Source organism: Branchiostoma floridae, chromosome 5 (genome assembly GCF_000003815.2).
Source record: "Branchiostoma floridae strain S238N-H82 chromosome 5, Bfl_VNyyK, whole genome shotgun sequence".
NCBI lineage: Eukaryota > Metazoa > Chordata > Leptocardii > Amphioxiformes > Branchiostomatidae > Branchiostoma > Branchiostoma floridae.
In genome coordinates this window covers 19399059-19419218 of record NC_049983.1, presented here as the reverse complement: position 1 = coordinate 19419218, position 20160 = coordinate 19399059, and the positions used below count along the sequence as shown (strand labels likewise).

Below are 20160 nucleotides of genomic sequence, written 5' to 3'. Positions count from 1 at the left end.
ACATAGAAGCATTACACAATGATAATGATGGGTCATAGAATAAAGACATTGATGCAAAACATTGTTAACTTTTCATAGATTTGTCAGATGCCATGTCTTGAGTTTTAATCTAGTCTAAGATATATTATAGCTGGAAACAAAATATATCAACTCCTTGAAAGGAGTAGGAAAATATCATACTTTATGATACTAGTACACACTACTTTAAAATTTGTTTTTACTAAACTCTGGAGTTTCCACAAGACAGCCTAGTTCTATTAGAAGAAGTACCATAATGATTTAACTAACACACATTGTATATCTTGCAACTAGTTTGACATATGGTGCAATTAATTGCTATAATAATAACTTGAATGACTCACCTGGTGATGCAGTAACATTAGATGCACTACGTTGATGTAGGTTAGACATCCAGGTAATAAGATATGCCAAAAAGCAGATACTCAAGCAACTGGATATGATTTTGGAAACATCATCAGTGTCACTGACGAAAACTGGTGGATTCCAGTTGAAAAAATCAAAATCATATCCAGTTGCTTGATTAACTGCTTTTTGGCATTAGATGCAGGTGACATTATTTTAATTCATAATGTTGCCAAATACATCAACTACAGCTTTAAATGCTTCACATCTGTAGAATTATTTTCATTCTTAGTCTAAACTAGAATATTGCACATCATGGCTCTTTCAACATCGCACACCTCTGCTCTTTGTACAGATAATTTGTTTTGTGAAAGCAAGGAGGTTAAAAAAGACAGGAGAGCCTGTCTTTTGTAACCTCCTTGGTGAAACATACAAAACATGACTATCCTTTTTGTACTTCCAAAACCAAGACACCACGTTTTGCATGAGAAAACTCACCTGTAAGGCCAACAACAGTTCATTGCATAATTTATGATACCTCTCTAGGTGATTGTATTGGTTGTATGAAAGCCATTAGGGTCCATGATTACTTTCCAAGTAATGTGCAGCACATAATTCCTAGCCACAACTCCCACATTGCTGCAGTAACTCCCATGCCAATGATCAAAAGCTGTTTTATAATTCATCATACCCTTTATGATGGTGGTTAGACCTGCATGTATGTAATGACATCCCAAACTTGCTATTAGCTTTTCTTATAGTCCACACGCTTTTTTCCTTACTGTATTCTTATTTTGACATTATATAATAATTAGATTCTGTTGAGAAGATTTTTTTTGCACTTGACATTTTTGAAAGTAGCTTGGCATTCAGAAAGTTTTGTTTTAAGAATCATGTAGGATATAGCAAATCATACTCATAATAGAAAGTGCCTGTATGCTTAATGTCCTGGCTATAACAACTAGAATCAAGTTATGCAATTTTATGTAGACTGTTTTATCATAGGATATTAGAATTAGCTTCAGAATCTGCTCTGCTACATTTTCTGACTCTGGGTGTCTAATAATAGTATGCTCTCAGTGTGCCTGTGTTTGTATGTGTCCATAGTTGCCTATTCTGTCAATAGACAGGCATGAAGTGAGTGGGTAGATAGTCAGATTGACAGAGTGGCTCTCTCTGAGTTCTCTCCAGTGTCCACTCTTCCATCCTTTTCCAGCTGGGGACAGACCAAAATTTTGCCCATTCCGTCCTATGTGACGGACAAAAATTGGCATGTAAAGATATGAAACAAATAAAATTTTGCAATCATCTCCAGAAATTCAGCACATTTGCCTCGCATTGAACCAAGCAAAATTTGCCCCAGGAAAATGCAGAAAATAGTGTTTCAGGGGGTCTTAGATTTTCCCAGACCCCAAAAGAACCATCACACGAAAAGCGTCCAACGCTCGACAAAATTTCCGTTCAAATCAAGGGGACTGAAAATAATTTCAGGCTGGCTAGAACACTGCTGCCTGCACTGCCTATGGGATGCTTGTAAAAGCAATTTTTCATGGTCAAACAGAATAAATAAATCTGCTTGTCAAAAAGTTTGCACAATACTTGCCAAATTCCTGTTATAATGCTACGGCAGGTGTTAAGTGTCTCACCTTCAGGATTTACAACCCAATGTTGCACTGTCTGGCAACCTACCAACTTTGCCTCTCTCCATAAGTCATAGCTAGGCTGTGTTATTCCCAAAACAGCTTTTTGCACAGCTGTTAAACAATATTATTGCAATTATGGTGTCTTTATTCCTTTGCGAGCCCATGATAAATTTGACGTGCGTCCAGAAAAAGCCTTGATGGGAATATTAAAATGTGACGGATTTGTCCCCACATACATGCCTAATTTATAATGCCTGAGCTACAGTTTAATGTGGCTTCTTCATATACCAGGCACACTCAGTCAGGTACATGTACGTCTTTATCAACGGCTAAATTCTACTGATAATTGCTTTAATGATACCCAATGTTCTAATTAATGAAGTCCAATTTGAGTCAGTAAACATTCAGTTTACATAAAGTTTAGAAATTCTAATGCCCGCAACATTCATCGGTCTCCATTGAGAACTTTCAATGACACACTTTTTTGGCATGCACTGTTCTTTGAAAGGCAGGTGGACATGGTAGAATATTCCGTGATTGTCTTGTATCGGATAATTTTAAAGAACATTGTGATAACTGTATGTAATGGATCAACACAGACATTTCACTCACAAGTTTTAATCTCTTATATTGCTGCATTTTTTTAATAATGCACTGGTATGCCAAGGCTGCAGTTTGGGCAAAGGTACCAGGTAAATCTGTAACATGGTTGGCAAATAGCAAACCTTACACAATCACACCAGATCTCCAGAAAAGACACTGTCGCTGCATGGTTTCAGTTTAGAACAACTTTACTCAAGCCCTCTACCATTTCTGCCCTGTGTGTGGCTTCTTCAATGGTCAAAGTTCAAACGAGCACCTTTTTACACTGAATAGATTGTTCACACAGCCTTGTGAAAAACAATCAGCTCAGTTTGCAAATGTAAATCATCTGAGATACTCACTTTTTGACAGTTTTATGATGATTAGAATACACCCTCTTACCTGGTGTTAGTTTTACTACAGACTTAAACATCCCAATAAGCCTGGCTCACAGCTACTCATCAATTTGCGACATCTTGTTACCGGTGGGCAGACATTGTCAAGGATTACTGCCCATAAGTCCAAGGAGCTACATCTCATTTGGGGCACAAACTGACTAAAAAAGTAAAATCAATAAAAACATGGATGTCATCCATAAAATCGGGTTTGAGTGGCCTTAGGCGAGAGCCGTTTTGACTGCACAAGTTGAGTACAGGATGACGTCACAAGTCTAGTATGGGCATCAACGAGATTAATTCCTAATCAGGCTTGTTCCATCCTTTAATCTTAATGTCCGCTGATGTTTCTCACATGCCTTAACTTCATGTAACAGGAAATGAAGGTCTATCTTTCAGCAAATCTGGAAAAAGACAGTCATAAATTTTACTCGTTTGATGACTTTGCACATTTAAATTGACCAGTGTTAACAGATACAGGGTTTTTTTCTGAGCCCGTACGACCACTGTGGTTATGGGCCATGAGTGGGTGGGTGACACTTAGAATAAACTGATTAAAAAATCTAAAAGTTGGTAACTGTCAATAAAACAGGAATAATTTCTTGCAGTCTTTTAAATCTACACTTTGAAACATATTTTGAATACTTCTGCCTGAAATTCTTCCTAGACATGCAAAGATCATGCTCCTTTATACATTTTCCACTGTGACACCTTTTGCCTGACCAAGTCTTCAAGTGTACGGATGTGGGAGTTGGCACATTGATTTTATTTCCTCACCCCATTCCATGACCCCAAAAATCGGTAAAGAAGTCGCTCGCATTTGCAATTGCACTCAGACTCAGTTAATAGCTCCCTGGCCATTATAAAGTAACTCCCTCTATTTTTGCCACCAAGTGGCTTCGGTATCGATCGAGAAAATGGTTCCAGGAAAGACGTTGAACATTGATTTTGCTCTTGACACTTGGGCTCCTTCTGTTACCCTAATCAGGGACCATCTCGCCAAGACGCAGGCGGTGTCAGTCTGTATTGATTGGATAGATTTAGGACACGGTGTCAGCACTTGGAGGGAAGTACAGCGCTGCAGCCCTGACCTGGACCTTTCTGCTTTCTGAGTTGTTTCTTGGTGTTCACTGCAATTATCTGACTGCCAGTCTTTCTTTCTCCTGCACTGCCACATGTGTAAGTCTGTGTAGGTCTGAATAAGTCAGCCAAAAAATACAAAAGTGTAGCAATTGCAACATTTTCAAATTTAAGAAATGATTACAGACCTGATGCTCTCTTCTTGCAGGGATTAATTTGCAGTACATTTTCGCGTCACAGGTATGACATAAATGACAGTATACATGTACGTAATCTATTAACAACATCTCCCATATTCTTCATTTTGGTAAGGGGTAGTGTAGCACAAAAAACAAACTGGAACATTTGGCCAGATGTCTAACTTTTCACACAATTAGGTGTGTTACACTTGAATCAGAGTGACATCTAATGGGGCTTCATGGCAATGGTCTTGTCTCTCAGCTGGGTCAAAACATTTCCCCGCACTCTCGTCACAAAGGAAACAGGTGCCTCCTCACTGACGTGTCATTGATTTTCTACCCCTGCAATTACCTGGCTGCAAACTTGCCTTGATTGAAAACATTGTCACACACCACTGTTCAAGAATATCTGATGGACTGTGGGTGAGTCAGGGCGGGAGTTGTGCTGAAAAATGTCAGACGGTAATTATACAACAGCGAGAGGCCTGCTGTCACAGGACAAGATCTAATTTAAAGCTCTCTCGACTGTGAAAGGTTCGTGATCTTTGCTGACCCAGTAGTGTCCATAGTGATTGCCAGAAACCAATATTTCAACAGTCACTCACTGTCCAAAGTTGTATCCAAAGAAGATTTTGAATAATGAGACTTGACTGTGAAAAAAATTGTAAAAATGTCAGCAAGCATTGAAAGCAGGGTACATTTAATTTTAGAACATTTTCTTCTGACATTTTGTATTTTTTCTGGTGGAAATTTTAAAATCTAACCATGCCACATGATTTGCCCTCATTAGAAAAATCCATGCAATTATTGACAACTCTTGTATTCAATTCTGAGCAATTTCATTCTTTAGGTCACACTGGTACTTAGTGGAATCACAAATGCTTCAAATTTCATTTCAACTTTTACTATGAAACATGGGAGCATATCTACCATGTAAAAAGTAAAACGATGCCATTATCTTCTTAATATATGATGACATTGTTGACAGTGATGTTCACCATTGCTGACAGTGTAAATGGGAAATTTATGTTTAAAAAAAGATGCGGCAGGAAAAACATTTTCACCAAATTCACCTTTTAGCTGTCGACCCTAAGCCAATCTACTTTGCTGTCTAATTAGAAGGTGGAAACAGGTTATGGGAGGAAAGAACACAGGCAGTCACATGGCTGCAGACTCCAGTTTTTATTGATCTATGACTCTCCAATTATCATTGCAGTCTCGGCCCAATTGGGTCATCTGACGAATCAAAGGTTAGAGGTAATCGAACCGACTCGCCTCCGAGATCTGACGGCAATTATCCGGTGTGCCTGGTCGGAAAGTCGGCACCTTCACACGGTAATCAGGTAAGCCATCCACTGGATATAATCGTGTAAGCCCACCTTGCTGATAGGTCAGGACAGAATCAGAGCACTTTACCTGGCCTTTATCAGATGCAGATGTATGGATGATAAGGACTAATCGTGTTCAACACCTTTGAAGTGCTGGACAGTATAAAATAAAACTTACTCACAATTCTGCATTCTGTACCTTAAGGTGCACTCGCACTGCACTTGCGTCAATGCAGGGTTCGTTCACTGTGGCACTGTTTTGCTATTTGCTAGGATTTTGTATAATTTTGATATTGCGTAACACGTAAAAGTATGACTTAGAAGATGACAAAATACACAAAAAGTAAGAAAATTTGTTCTTTATCTCTGAAATTCGCTTAGTATCTTTCGAACGTCGCAGTGACGCAAGTGCAGTGAGAGTGCCCCTTAACACGCAACAGTATTTGTCTCAATACTCCGCATGCTTCCTAAGCCTGCAATTCAGACTTGTTAGCCTTAGGGCACTTCCAACTGTTGCTACATACCCCCCGTGAACAGCATTGGAAGTGGACAACAGCAAACAAGACTCAATTCCAGGCTGATGCTTGCTTATCAGTAAAAGAAACTTTGTGATGCATTCTCAAAGTGAGTTTACTGCTGCCCTGTTCCTTCTAAAAAAAATTAAACTGTTCTACATGTATTTCAGATCACAAGAATCATTGCCAATTTTTGATTTATAATCAGACAGACATGCCTTGCTGGCCACACAGTCATAATTACCTGACATTTTATTGCAACCCTACGGCCGAGTGATCTAAAACTCATATAAAGCAGAGATAGATCCTAGAATTCTATGATCTAAAGCTGGTCACCATATTTGCCATTTATTTGTTTTTAATGTAGTCATGACAAGTACATTTTGGTGTAATCCATGCCAATCTAAGTGTGTGTGTAGTCTTGGCCAGGCAACACCAGTGTAACGTAGCCCAGTCCAGTCCAGTCTGGTCCAGTCCGGTCCAGCCTAGTCCAGTCCAGTCTACCAAAGTCCATTTTCTATGAAATGTCACATACCTCTTCCCTTGGGCTTACATTTGAAAAATGCATGGTAGGGGTAGGTACCTGCAGCTGTACACATTTTTTCTTGTTGGACTGGACCGAAAAAAAGGACCCAAGCAGTGGACCGGGTTTTGGACCAAGTAGAAAATGACCAGATTAAAATGCCAGGGGTTAACAAGTTTTGGAGCTTACCGGTTCAAGAAAATAACAAGAGCAAAGTAGAGTTTATGGTCATTCCTACTAAGACAGGATTTTAAAATGCCAGTGGGTGTCGGATACTCTGCCAAATTGATTCCTTTGTAGAAAATTGGACCATTGTTTTGAGCATCGTCCTTTCAAGTTTTCGTGAATCAGGTCTGTACATGTACCTGTACCTGTAACTCAATTTTTTGTACCGGTACCAACCCCTATTACATGGTAATCTGGCAAAAGAAGAACATCAACAACAAAGAAACAAATACCACATGTACATTACATCAGAGAAAACAGCACATTACCACTTACATTACCACTAAAACATGGAAGTCATTGTGTTACATACACCATAACCTACTTAAAAGGAACTCATTCTGTTTAAATATTCTGGTCAATCCCCAAAGATGAAGTGAGTTTTACAGTTCTAATGGGTTAGTTGCTTTGCTCAAGGCAGTGCACAATTCAAAAGGAACAGCTGGCTCGTATAGCTGCCCATCTATATGCAAAGAAAAGGGCACTTTGATATTTCAAATGAATGCCTTCAGACCACCCCTGCCGCTACTTGTAGATTCTTATCAGCTAGGGGGTCAGCTTCTTCAAGTAACAAACCAAACACATCTACTTTCAAGGCTTGAATGATTTATCTTCCCTCACTCTTTCCATCTTTCTTCTTCATCTTCATGCGATCAGTCACAACTTTGGAAATGAGGTTGACAAGTCATTCCCTCGAGTCTGAAGAATCATTTGGTCCTCGCGAGCAGCCAGCGTGAAGTAGTAATGGCCTCTAATTTTCCATCTGAGTGGCGTTCTTACTGTTAATGTAGCTGCCCTTATCTGCTGCAGACACCTGTTTGTTATGATGTGAAGTTGACGCAAAGTGGACACCCAGTGACACAGTCGATGCTTCCGTCTTAACTGTATGGCAAGGGAGGATGAGAGAGCAGGGCCAACACACAAACACAAAATGATCCATACAGGTCCTAATCCTCTCCTCTCCATGGTAGAACCTACCTTAGACTCAGGGCTGTCTCCAGGACATGTCCCTCCATCCTTCCCAAAAATCAGCACTTGACGAGAATATGACAGAAATATTTTTTACTCACCAAGCGTGTTCTCCAGAAAAAGCATTTGTGTTCACCTTGCAATAAAGAAGTGGAACATAAGGACATGCTTTCCGGTCTATTGAAATGAAAGAAGACCTATCTTAAATCAAAATCAAGATCAACCTAAAATACTATACAGGACTCTACAACCGATAGACTATACAACTAGGTTAACCAATTTAGGCCATGCAAAATTGATTTTAAGGATAATATCTTACATGAGAGACTTGGGTTTTGCCCCAAAAGCAGTACCTTGTCAATCTACTGCCCCTTTAGCTTTTAACTTTGCCCTGAAACTTAGAAAAGTGTCCATTTCTACAAATCAGAATTTACTGGTTTGTTGATCTACTTTCAGCATCACATTGTTAAGGATGACTTGGGCTTTGAGAACTTTTATTAAAAATCTCACATGTACCAGTACATGTACATGAAGTTAATATGCCAGTAACAGAGTTTTCCCTCTTGAATACTTGATACACCCTCACAAGCTGCCAGCCGGGCTTACACTAAAACTTCAGCAGACGCAAGAGACTGTGTTCCAACATAAACCCAACAAATCATCATCTGACTGCAGTCTCCTGCTGTTATGTTCACTCATCTGCATGCAGGAGATGACTCTGATAAGATGGAGAATAAAGTAGGAGAAATCCTCCCACAATTACACACGTCAGGACGGACGAATGGGGCGGGAATAAAGGATCTGTCAGAAAAGACACCGCACTTATAGTCTCAGCAAAGTGCTTTGCGGGATGCATGTTGATTGATGCGAATGCGATAATACGGCATATTCTTCACTGCATTATATTGCCAAGGTGTTATTCATGGAGCTATCTACAAGTAGTAATTTGCATCCACGGGAAAAGTGTCATCAGCAAAACTTATCACTGGTAAAGTTTTTCTCTACCAAAATACTTGAGGAAGTCCAAAGTAGAACACTGGTGAAACCAGAATCATTCATCTTTACATCTGGCATAACCCTAAACCTAACCCTTACCTATCAGTTTCCATGGTTACCTTCCTTCTGGCAAGAATGCCAAGATGCACACAGGAAAATGTGGGTTATAAGTATTATGGCCACAGGTAGTGTTAGGGCAAGATAAGAGGCAAGAAATTTCATAGCAGTACAGTCTGTACAGCGGTGTTAGCCTGTATGACACTGCTGGCTCATGTTACTCCAGATGGTGCACGGATGATAAAGAACTAGCACCAAAATTTCTAAGCCGAACTGAATCACTTAATCCCTTTGAAAGGCCACTGTAATCCTGAAAAATGTCATCCAAAAACTGAGAAGTATTGCACGTGACCACTGGGAATAGGTTTCAGTTTCAGACCGACACCAGATGACTGTATGTTTGGCTAAACCTGTAAAAAAAGTGAAGTTGAGTATTTACTATATACAGATGTGCAATATTTCAAAGTTGACTCCTTTTGCTGTAAAATTGTCATTTTAAGATTAGTTATTTACATTTTAGGCTGTACGAAAAGCATTACTGGTGACGTATTTGTTCAGAATGCAAATCCATGCCAACTTTCTTACCTGTAAAATTCGTAACGTTAGAGCAGAGTTTCAAAACCCTGCAATATTACTCACCCCTCCCTATCTGGTGCCAAGACTGCTGCAAATAGAATAGAATGGAAAGGGCATTGAACGAGGTAACAGTGAAATGGAAAGTTTCATTACAAAAACATGACGTCAGCCGCACACTTCATGATAAATGATCCGTGGCAAAGGTTTTACCTTCACCTTCACCCATCTCCAATTCTGGTTTGGCACCACAGACATACCGATTATAACCGATAGCTATCTTTTCCAATGAAGCAGGGAAAATTCTGAAGGATAGTGTCTGTGGTGCTGGCGTCTGTGGCAAAGTTTTCACCTTCACCTTCATTCTGGTTGGGGCACCACAGACGTACCAGTGAAGATGATAACAAACCAATAGCCATCCTTTTCAATGAAGCAGGGGAAATTCTGAGTCAGGACGATACTGTCCATGGTGCTGACCTCAGTAGCAGCAGGAGAAGGAAGGATCTGCGGCAAATTGTTTTTCCTCCACCTTCACCCATCTCCTATTCTGACTGGGCCACCACAGACATACCAGTGAAGATTATAAACGATAGCTATCTTTTCCAATGAAGGGAAAAGTCTGAAGGATACTGTCTGTGGTGTTGAACTTATAACAGCAGCAGGAGAAGGAAGGATCTGTAGCAAAGGTTCCACCTTCATCTATTACCTGTTCTGGCTGGGGCAACACAGACAGAACAGTGATGATGACAACAACCAATAGCTATCCTGTTCAATAAAGAAGGGAATATTCTGAATCAGGAGGATACTGTCCGTGGTGCTGACCTCATAGTAACAGCAGAAGAAGGAAGGATCTGTGGCAGAGGTTTACCTTCACCTTCACTTTCACCCATCTCCTGGTCTGGTTGGGGCACCACAGACAAACCAGTGAAGGTGATAACCAATAGCTATCTTTTCCAATGATGCATGGAAAATTCTGAAGGATACTGTCCGTGGTGCTGAACTTATAGTAACAACAGGAGAAGAAGTGATTGGTGTAAAAATCCACCCATTTTGACCAACTTGAATGAAGAAGTGGTCAATCCAACCTTCCTATTGTTTGATTTCTGCAGTGAAGCTAAAAGCAGGTATTACACTTTTATTCCACAAGCCATAAAGTATGTGGTTGGAGACAAGTACATTTTTAAAGGATACTTCAGAGATTTGGTTACGCTGATCAAAATACTTACTTTCTTTTTGTTCTAATGTGCTGTAAGTAGTACTTCAGCAGAAAGATCTGACACTAATATGATAAGAATGTGAATCACCATTGAAGTCAGCAAAGCAATGGAGATGATTCCTATGTTACATCTTTCACTGTGGGATGGGTTTGAAGAGGTTAGAGAGCGTTAATGGGATGCTTGGTTCCTTATATCCTTAAATGTGTAAAAAAAGTAATTTCTGGCTGTCCTTCTCCAAGGGTCATTTTCTAGAAAATGTCAATTACCTTAAGATAAAAGCTGCCATCTCAGTTAACCTCGTTTTAACTCCATCAAAAAAGTAATCAGTAATTTCCATAAGAATTGGGACATATTCCCTCTGAGACACTGTGACGGTATTTTGCATTTCTCGGTATGGGAAATGAATGAAGACAAGATGGAAAGAGCCGTTGTCTTCATGAAAATGCTAATTTAAGGGTAATTCCTGTTCTAAATAATTTGATTGCAAGCCAGGCAAGATTCATGAGATGCCATCTTCATGATAGGGTACATCTTCTAGAACTCTATATGCTCAATCTGTATATTCTAAACACATGGTATGCAGGTAGGGGGTAAATGGGTTAACTGCCATATAATTTCAACGGTTGGAGTCACTATAAAATCAGTGCAAGAATGCCAAGGTCTGTGTACCGCTATATAATGGTTTACTATTTAGTAGATCACAATTTTGAAAAAATCAGATGTATACTAGATGTAAGTCAAACTAGCAATTGCCTTGCACTGTGCAAGAGAAGCATAGCAGCAAAACAGCCCAAAGGCCACTCTGTACTGCTGAGATACAAGGAGTGATACATGGCTGTATGTGTCGGACATGTTCTGACCCAAAAAATAAAAACAGATTAATGTCCTTACCTCTGTGGTATATTTCAAATATTAGCCCATAAGTCTAAGCTGTCAACCCCTTTGGTGCTTAATTTTATCACAGGTCTGGGATTCAAACTAGGTCTGAGACACATGTGTGAATGCAGACATGTTTACGGGCGCAAAATTGTTGGGGGCATGTAAACAGGCAGTAAAATAATGGTTTAAGATACATTCTTATGTATTCTATATTTGGCATACAGACTGCTATAAAGACCTGACAACGGCTTTTGTTGGATAGACAACATAAAAACAAAACTGTACAAAATCAATACCAACAGCCTATGGGGATCAAGAGGAAAAGGACAAAGGGTACAAGTTGGAGCGTGGGGAAAGAACAGCAGAACAAGAGTTGATGGGTATTGATTTGTTGTATAGGTCAATAAAGGAGCACAATATGGTAATGAAAATTGTTGTCCTATGGGGGTACTCAATGCATATAAAGCATTCTTTTTGTTAAATTGGCCATCTCAGAATGCTTAATATGCTTTTTTTTTCATTAGTGACCTGTTGTCTAAGTGCTAAAGTGGAACTATCCTCATCTTGTATTGTCAATCTCTTTTCAATGTTTTAATCTTTTAAAGAATGAGAAAGAGTTTACATTTTGTGTCAAGCTATTAAGTCCTTCAATTGAAACACTTAAATTTGGTGTCAAGTCCTCAAGTTTTTTGGTTGAAGCACTTAAAATTCTGTTGAGATGTTTATGCAGCACATTCATTATGTACTTTTATTTATCATGCCAGCATTGCCTCATAATTGCCAAATCATCCATGACAGTCCCTTTTATGTTATGCTTCGAGGGTTATCGGAAACATCTGGATTATGGCACCCATTTCCTGTTTACCACTTAGAAGTCAAAGACTGTTTCAGTCTTGCATGCAAGGGAACACTTAAGCAGGAAACGGCAATGTTTTATGTTACATTTTTGTAACCCCAACGGATCAAGCATAGAGTATACAGGAAAGCTATCAAGAGCTTTTTAGCAATGCTAGTTCAAAAGAAAATGAAACTAGTTCTTGAATTAGGTCAAATATAAATGTAATACACCTAGCATGTAGCTTGTGAGAGGAAGTACAGTACTGTAGGCAAAAAAATGGGGATGCAAAAGCAATTTCAAGGAAAACAGGTCTATTCTAAACAATGCCATTGGCCATGCTAGGAATGCAAGAAAAAGAGGAATCAAGCTGAAGTTTACTGATAGCTGTAGCTAGTAAGTTGGAAAATTACCAATGATTTTAAGTACATGTGATTTGTCATGATTTCAGTTCAGTTCATCCTCATAATATGTCACGAAAGCTAGAAATTACATGTTGGATGTTCAAACTATCCTAGACATCTCATCACACTTTTCTTACCATCTGTCTCTTTACCTCCAAATATGGGTCAGGTCACCTGATCAAACAGACATAGACACTGTTAGATGGTAGCCCTTACCACAGTGCAATTGCCCCCCATAAACAATTCATGTGCTGGGAGGAGAAGACAGTAACCTGGGTACATTACTCCTCTTCATAAATGATGTAACATATGAGGGAGGAAGCCTGGTAGTTGGGGCTGTAAGAACATATAACAGCCAACCATTTCATTCATTGATCATTGAGTGACAGGCGAGAAGGCACGATCCTGTAATGTCCCCGCCAGCAAACCACATCCGGTATCTTCAAGTTCCACCATGAGTCATTCAGGTCTTGAACATATCAGAAAATTTGTACCATCTTGGTTTTGTAACTGAATTCTATTGACAAGTGATTGAGGATGAGAGTGAGGAGTTCAAGTGCCTGGACAATTTCAAACTCATGGAATGTCTCAAGACCGGACAGCTTTTCTGACTCATTTGCAAGTTATGGGCATAATCTTAAAGATATATATGTATTTTTGACAAAGGCGATATGCTAGCTAAAGCTATCATAACAATTTGTATCCATAGTTCACCTTCATCTGCCAGATATCAACTTGACAGACAATAGTTTTAAACTGCAATATTTTAAAAATGCTGCAATTTGAAACCTCTGTCAATTGACTTGATATCGCTAAATACCCTCGTTGCAAAATCTTGCAATATATGTACACAGGGAAAGAAAATCATTGTATTAAAACCAATAAGCGCGACACTCTGTTTCAGTTTGTCTCTGTGTACATTGATAAGGAGATTACATATGCAAGCCTACCCAATTTGTTCTCCAAAAGAAAATTACTGCCTCTAATACACCAGAGAGAAATCTTCACTGACAGCTTTTGTGGATGAAAAAGGGTAAGACCAGACAAATACCCTGCAAATCTAAAAATTATTTGCAGAACACTTCAATTTATTGAGTAGGAATGACAAGAAAAGGATCCGCCCACAAAAATCTTGCAATATATGTACACGGGGAAAGAAAATCATTGTATTAAAACCAATAAGCGCGACACTCTGTTTCAGTTTGTCTCTGTGTACATTGATAAGGAGATTACATATGAAAAGGGTAAGCCAGACAAATACCCTGCAAATCTAAAAATTATTTGCAGAACACTTCAATTTATTGAGTAGGAATGACAAGAAAAGGATTTAGTCTTGACATCATCTGGAAAGGATTACAGACTCTACTCCTACATTGCATTAACATTGGTTCTGATTTGTTGCTTGAAGCATTACCTATGATGAAAAACTTTCCTACAGTAAATTTGTCCTTCATCGTCGCGGGCTACTTGCCCGGACCAGGTCCACTCTCTCCTTCCAAACGTCAAATTTGTCCTTATATTGCCTTTTCCTAGCTGTTCTTCCTATTAGTCACACAAACTCCCATGATACTTGGACTATATTGTGGGACTGCATATCTGCACAAGCATCCTCACAGTGAAAACTCAATCCTCCTGAGCTGAATGCTGTTAAACATTCCATGCTGCGGTAACCACGAGCTGCCAGCTTCAAAGGCGTTCCTTCAGACGCTGCCCATATGGCAGGATGGTTACTCATGAACTGTACAATGTCCCCACTGAACTGGTTTGTAATTGGACCCAATGTTATGATTACTCTAATCATGCAACAATGAATTGTGTGATGAATTTTTCATGCGCCTGGAAAGCCTGCCTTTTGTTGCTCAGATGACCTGTGACATATGCCTGCGGTGCTGGCATAATAAACAGGCAAATGCAGGGATGTGAGGCCCAAGAGTTTTGCATGTAACCAGTGAATATTACTAATTCATACATATGCCTTGAAGTATGGGCTGGGCTGCACACAATTACAGCTTTGGTGCATAGAATGGTAATGGTTCTTTACATGGTGCTACATGTGGCTGTCACTGTTACATCTTAGAACTGATAATAGGGTAGGGGTATCCAGTCTTTTTAGAATACAGATAGGTATATCTTTCTTGAAATGTGTGTGTAGGGCTCATCTTACTTTCTTGTAATATCGACACAATTTATGTTCTAACCTTCACATACAAAAATAAGGACCACTGCCAGTATAAGAAACATATATATTGTCCTATTATGCACATAAAAGTTCAAAACGACTTGATCAAAGTATCCTGTCTACTTGCAATGGAGCTGTATATTTTTACTGGGAAGACTTTTTTGGTTTATGACGATGGGGATGAAACGAGCAGAAAGAAGTAGCCGCCCCCAGTCTGGGGCAAAGGTCAACAACAAAAAGACATTCATTCCTCACACAGCACCACCGGGGGAAAACTTCAGCAGAGACGATACTTGGGATGGCAGTAAAGGGCAGGGAAGGTGACTAATAAGGGGTTGGGCAGCACTTTGCATGTCCCACAGTCTGCATGGGTCACGGATAAAACTGTACATCAAGAAGCGGATCACAGACTTTATGACAATCCTACAATTTGGACAAAATTGCTTTCTACATTAAAATAATCCATAGGGTTTGATTCATAAGAAACAAATTTAAAAACAGACCCAGAATCATTCAAGGTAGTTCCATGCAGTATTGTTTGTTCTATTATCCAATAGTTTTCCTTATGTTCTATATTGGCTACATTATTTTGATGGGGGCTGTATTTAAAGTTGGAGACCCATCTGCAAAACAAAGACAAATCTATAAGACATAAAATAAGTGACCATAGACTTTTATACTGCTTGAGGGTTAAATTGGACAATAAAACTTGTGTTCTTTCTTTTAACCACCATCTTGATAGTCCATGCTGTAAAACAGACCCATTCAATACACAAAGCAGAGGTAAAGCAAACAAGATAACATTTATCACTCCGACTTAATTTTGGGGCTGCCATTCACCGCCCAGAGTTAATTTTCAACTTTTACAAGACCAAACCTCTTTAACCATAAATAATGGAAGGCACAAAGGAGGCCCAGAATGCCCACTTTCCTGTGATAAATATGCTTTTATAACCATTGCTGGGCAGGTTGTATTAGTGACAAATGTCAGCAAGGAAATCTTTGAAAGTGAGTTGACACATTAGAAGTTGTATAAAGTGGCATACTTCTTTCAACCTACCATCTTGCCATTGCCATATACCATTACCTTGATAGTAGATCTATCAAACACTGTCCAACAACATGCACATGCAGGCATATGGAGGCACAAAGATGGCACTTGACATTTTGTATGGACGGAAGTACCATTCCACCTTTACTTCACTACTTGTCCCGCTCTTAAATCTTGTCATGCAAGCCATCTTTTCACCACTGGAAGCTCGGTCCTCAAAGGTATCACAGTGACAGGCTGTCTTCCCTATGGCAGTTATGGGTCTCAGCAAATATCCTACGTAAGCTTAGTCCTTTTGATGCTGTTGTGCTTGTGCAATCTGAAGACTCGGTTATGTCAGGCGTGTGTCTCCGGGATGGCGTACAGCTGTATAGATAAGGTTGTTATCACTGTTTGAATAGCTAGCGATGCTGAAAGCCGACTGAATACAGGCAGCATAAACTGTCATGGGGAATAGCACAACATGAAAGCCAATGTCTCCGGAAATGTCTTACCTGAAAGGATCTTAGAGTAAAATTCAGCAAGAATATGATTATTTGCCACTTAAAAGGACAAAGAAAGAAGGACCTCACGTTCGGTATTTCAGCACCAAGGACAAGGCACATTGTTTCCTTCAGATCTTCCCCCATGATATCAAGAAATGTTGAAGTTAGCAGCTAGAATTTGTTCCCTTGCTGAACAGTAGAACTTTCTATATTCATAAAGAAGTTACCACTGTCAGATTTCGCTCATGGGAAATATTTTCATTACATTTGAAACCTGAAAACACAATGAATAGTTTATGGGAAGAGTAGCTGATAACACAATGGCAGCTGTGAGGCATCCGAAATTGCAAATTGTGATGAATAAAATAGGCTTCCACTTGAAGAAGTATTCCCTAGCAATGATGGAAATCACGTAGACCACAAGATGCATGACTGTAGGTTGGTTCCCAACTATTTGACAGGCACTTTGTGGCTCCCAGATTGAATAATTTTCCCCTCGTTTCTGACGTGAGAGTAGTCAGGCAGCTTAGGCATGGCATTTGCCCAGATTACACTTCCACACCTGCTGATGGCATTTCCCTGGGGAACAATGCGCCTGGCTGAAGAGATTACAGTCCCCGTGGCAAGCGAGCTCTGGGGATGGAGCAAGCCAGGCCTAGAAATGTCACAGCCAGTAAACCTGATGACAGGAGTACTTATGGTGAAAGATTGTCAGGCCCTATCTTAAACTGCGGTAGGCCTGACTGTATCATGTTAGAATCCCTGCAGGAAGTACCAGTCCATTGACCAGCATCCCCATTGGCTAATGTTACCTGCAAGAAATGCTGTAAAGGCCAAAAAACTTTTCCTATTTGGGGCAGCTCTAGAAGAATTTTGATATGGATACACATGACTGTGTACATGTGTCTTTTTAAACCAAATGCTTTATACATGACTTTCTTTCTTTGTTATATGATCCATAGGTACATTACCCAAGAAAAGCATCACCTAATAGGTGGAATGGAATGGTGTATATCCATTTCTATAAAGTTCCAAGCCAGTCAAATGAACGAACTTATTGTCAAGAAAGTTTTCAAAGGTCATGAAAGAATGTGTCTCAGAGGATAATGACAATAGGATTTCTTTCAAATCAAGGATTAACAGTAAGGTCAGGGGTGGTCAGAGGTTGTGCATATTCTTTTCTTGAGTTTTTCTGTTACCTGCAAAATTTGTTGTAACAGTATCTATCAAGTACCATTCTACAGGTATATCACAAGAAGAATTGGTACCTTCATCTGTCACGTTTTAGCTCACTCATTTACTTCTACTTTGCTAGTTCATTGAACTGATCATGTCAACTGATCATGTCACTGTTCCTTGATTGTTTCAACGAATCCTTACAAAACTTAACTCAGTGTATACAATGTGCTAGGTATAAAGATATAGCAGACTAACCTTAGGTTGTCATTGCAGACCTGCAGGATCTTGATGCTGCTTCAAAATCTCCTCAGCAGTGACTGCATAGCATACCAAACAGCAATACAAGAAGGCTGCACTTCGTGGTTCACAAAGGCGAACAAAGCTCTGAGAGAGAAAAACAAACAAAGCTTTAGAGATTTAGTTAATTGTAATGATAAGAGTTCATGATCTATAGCCCTTCTTCGTCTGCACCATTCATGAGTGGAACGCCTTGCTTGAAGACATTGTCCAGTCCCCATCTTTGGCCACCTTTGCCATAAGGTCAACAAGTCCTGCCTAAAGGTGCTATCTCACTGCACTTGGGGCACTGGTGCGACACTGCGGGGTTTGAAAGATTACTCAACAAATTTCAGAGATAAATAACAAATTTTCTTACGTTTTGTCTGTTTTGTTGTCTTACTTTTACGCGTACTACGCAATGTCTATATTCTAAAAAATCCGCAAAAATAACAACAGTGCCGCTGTGAATGAACCCCGCAGAGCACACAGCGGTGACCTCTGACCCCAATATATGTCAGTAATTGCCAATTCCTCGGCAGCTGGACAAGAAGGAGAGAAGAATGTCCTGTAAATGACAAAAGATGAAACGAATACACATGAAGGAAATTATTTCTCAGCATTTGGCACTTGCCCTCCCAGTGATCATGTAGTACTTACAGCAGGAAAAGAGAGTGCCTACCCAGTGGTGTTGGCGGTCTGCCATCGCTGATGAGATCATCCTGGACACGGATGGTCACAGTCGGTGAAGTTCTCGCCAAGCTGTCAGCCAGGAACAGGCGCAGGCTTAACCGTGGATGGTGGGCGTGTTTCTGATGTCCCTGCCACTGGGCACAGCTCACTTCCTCACTCACTCAGTCAGTCACTTGCTGTGTGTTCTCTCCTTTTTCTCATCTTTCTCTCTCTCCCTCTCTCACAAGAAGGACAACACCTGACACACCTAGAAATGCTTGTACTACTGCTCAGTTGCATTTTCATACATGTTGTATGTTTAGGTTATAGCTAGTCTGTGGTATATGTGCATGTATATGTTCTCCATAACTGCATTGGTGTTGCTATGGTCTGCATTCATCCCGTCTGTCTAAGTGCCATTATTCTACCTTCTATCCTTCCATTCCTTTTTTGACTCGAATCTTTGGATAGCCTTATTTTTTTCAGAGTGCAAGGGCAGTTGACTCTGCTTAGAATAGAAATGACCTATTTCTACACTAAGTCTTACATTTTAATTTACAGTCTAGAAAATTACAACTTCCTGAAAAAGTACAAGTTCATGAATGTCTGATTTATTATTACTTCAGCTGTAGTGTGTTTGAAGTGGCAGGATTAGGTGGCGGAGTCAATTTCGGTCCCATATCGAGATTGTCTGCACTCCCAGTGACTGTTAAGTGGGATGTTGCAACCGTTGGTCAGATTAACGAAAAGGTTACCTCATATCCATCTGGACCCTGAAGTCTATCAATTTAGAATGCTCCAATAGGAAGGAGTCTATGCCACTTTTTTTGTGTGAATTGAGAATACAGAATCCCTGGATAGGGCTGCTGCAGATAAACCAGTCAATATAGCTGAGAACTTAGAAAGTAAAATGCAAAGGTCATTGCCAGGAAACTTGATTCAGCAGCAGCACCAGTAAAACCAATAGAAATTGGAGGCCAATACCTCTGCCCTGGGGGGCTAATATACAACCACTTAGCTGTAACTCAGATTTTCCCCTAACAGTTTGAGAAACAAAATCAAATGTACTCCCATTTCAGCCTTATATCATTTTGCTATCGCATTTTATTTCCAGTCTAAAACCAATGCCTCACATGGCTCCCTTTGACATTGACAAATCGGAAAGAAATCTAAAGCTGTAGAATTACTGACCAGCCTTTCCTGATTTATGGCAAGAATTAAGTTTGTGGCCAGAAAGTAAAGTATATCATGACGTCATAAAGCGTGGCCCTATTTAAATTGATTATCTTGGCGTTTTCTACTCAGGTCCTCCTGCCATGGCCGTGAATGAGGACGTCTATCGTACCATCGTGATCAAAGAATCGAACAAACCTACAAAGTGAAGTACTCCCTTAAGAGTGCAATGGCAAAATCAATGGGGACTGAATCTTTTATTTCAAGACCAATTTTCTGATTTACTGTGGCCAATGCTTCACGTATTGATTGGCGGGTTGGCTTGTAATGTTACCCTGTCGACGTGGTAGCCATGCTTGGTACACTAATGGCATCCCACTAA

General features: G+C 39.8%; 2 long non-coding RNA genes across 4 annotated transcripts in view; both read right to left on the bottom strand.

Moving 5' to 3' along the window:
- Positions 1-20160, bottom strand: part of LOC118415331 — a 128943-nt gene that overhangs the window by 22442 nt on the left and 86341 nt on the right. The window lies entirely within an intron of this gene.
- LOC118415332 lies at positions 15027-18940 on the bottom strand. The gene is made up of 3 exons (XR_004831108.1): positions 18616-18940; positions 17913-18041; positions 15027-16359 (listed from the first exon to the last, which is right to left on the bottom strand). It is a non-coding gene; the product is annotated as an uncharacterized LOC118415332 (long non-coding RNA).